General features: G+C 50.3%; 1 non-coding gene across 1 annotated transcript; it reads left to right on the plus strand.

Moving 5' to 3' along the window:
• The first annotated feature begins 806 nt into the window (after positions 1 to 806).
• On the plus strand, positions 807 to 961 carry LOC139997709 (5.8S ribosomal RNA). Its single transcript, XR_011803051.1, has one exon. It is a non-coding gene; the product is annotated as a 5.8S ribosomal RNA (ribosomal RNA).
• Positions 962 to 2,059: the final 1,098 nt, after the last annotated feature.

The following is a 2,059-nucleotide window of genomic DNA, read 5'->3' on the forward strand; positions in this document are numbered from 1 at the left end:
GCGTCCCTTTCGAATTTTTTTTTATTTTTACCTGAGCGACCAAAGTGGATTCAGAGGGGACCGCCGGCCGTCTCTCTATCCTCGTTGTCGCGAGTCTAATGCCTCGTTCCGTCGCTAGAGTTTTTCAAACTCTGCTTCTGGCTATCGGGAAGAATAGACCGCGCGCGAGGAAGAGGAACGACGACCGTGCGCGTCCCATCGATTTTTTTTATTTTTACCTGAACCACCGAAGTCGATTCAGAGGGGATCGCCGGCCGTCTCTCTATCCTCGTTGTCGAGAGTCTAATGCCTCGTTCCGTCGCTAGAGTTTTTCAAACTCTGCTTCTGGCTATCGGGAAGAAACGACCGCGCGAGGAAGACTACGACCGTGCGCGTCCCATCGATTTTTTTTTACCCGAACGATGGAGATGCATATCGGCTGTTTGCTTCGAATAACTGGACGAGAGGAACGAACATATATATATATCATGGGCTAGCCACCGTGCGCTTTCTTCGCGAGATCGTGTGCTGTACAGAGGATTCAGAATCGGGTGTTATATCCCCGTCGTTTCCTGACGAACGGAGCTTCGATCTCGTTGGTTGTTATATATTATAATGCACTTTACGCCCGGTCGGCGGGCTGCGTGTGTCGTCGCGCAGTCCGTCCGATTTCGTTTTCGAACGTATTTTCGTGTCGTCAATCATATGGCGACTTCCGCGCGTTCGATTCCCGTTGGTCGGACGTTTGTCGGATATCGGCTTCTTTCGAACCGAGAATAAGAGTACAAAAACCTGAGTACACAAACAAAAATCCATGCATAAACGATTACCCTGAACGGTGGATCACTTGGCTCGTGGGTCGATGAAGAACGCAGCTAATTGCGCGTCAACGTGTGAACTGCAGGACACATGAACATCGACATTTCGAACGCACATTGCGGTCCACGGATACAATTCCTGGACCACGCCTGGCTGAGGGTTGCTCACGTAAACCTAAGACTGCTTGCGTTGCGTATCGTTGCTCTCGGTCCGTCTCTCTCTGTTCTTTCTTGCCTCGTCGACAGCCCGCCGTCGTTCGTTTTATCTTTAAACGAACGTTTCCGAGTCGGAGGACGAGCGCCAAGCAAAAGAATACGAATTAAAGAGCGGTCGAGGGCTCGTACGCGACGTACGAGCGATTGTTGGACGTTCGTCGGCGTTCGTCGCTGGATCGTGTGGAGACCGGCGTACGCATGCTCTCGATACAAATATATATGAAAAATCTATCGCGTTCACGGGAGACTCGCAAAACTACCTCCGTCTCTTCTCTGTCCCTTCTTGGCTTGACAACCCGCCGTCGTTCGTGTTTTACGAACGTTTCTGAGTCGGACGAAGCGCAAGAAGAAGGATACGAATTAAAAGAGCGCGGAGAGAACCGTCGTCGTCGACGCGGTTATCGAGATACACAGAGCGAGTTTTCTTCGTGGCCGATTTTTTTTTTCTTTTTGTATCAGCCTCTGCTACGTTTTGTTAGTCTTCGATAAGCACGAATGACCGCGCCCCCGACGTCGTCTTAAATGAATTTTTGGCGAGACTGAGAGAAAGCAAAAATATTTTTGAACAAAGTCAGTCGAGAGAGGAGAGAAAAGAGAACCAAGATATTAAAACCTAAACCTAAACTTGGTGGCGTAACGAAAAACTGTGTGCCTTAAAGAAACACAACCGTCTTTTCATCAAGATGTTTTTACTCGTACAGCCCCAGGGATCGAATACCCACTCCGTCTGTTCGTGCGGCAGAGATGTATTCTGCAGGCGCGAGACGACTGACGAGAAGACAACGAGGACCGTCGCATCGATGGGTCGTCGTTGCGTTTTTCATCCTCTGTGCTTTTTTCTGTTCTTCGTGAACCCAGAGAAAGCCGTAGATCCGGGAACGGACACACGAGATTTCTTCGAACGCTGATGACTTAGGGAGATGATCCCCAGCGTTGCGCGGAGATCGGAGAGTACGCGTACATGTATCGGGACGAATTTTTCCCCGTCGGTCGCGTATCTCTCTGCCCGCGCGCCTGGCCCAAAGCCACGTTCGTCGGAAATCAAC

Source organism: Bombus fervidus, unplaced genomic scaffold (genome assembly GCF_041682495.2).
Source record: "Bombus fervidus isolate BK054 unplaced genomic scaffold, iyBomFerv1 scaffold0150, whole genome shotgun sequence".
In the NCBI taxonomy this organism is placed as follows: domain Eukaryota; kingdom Metazoa; phylum Arthropoda; class Insecta; order Hymenoptera; family Apidae; genus Bombus; species Bombus fervidus.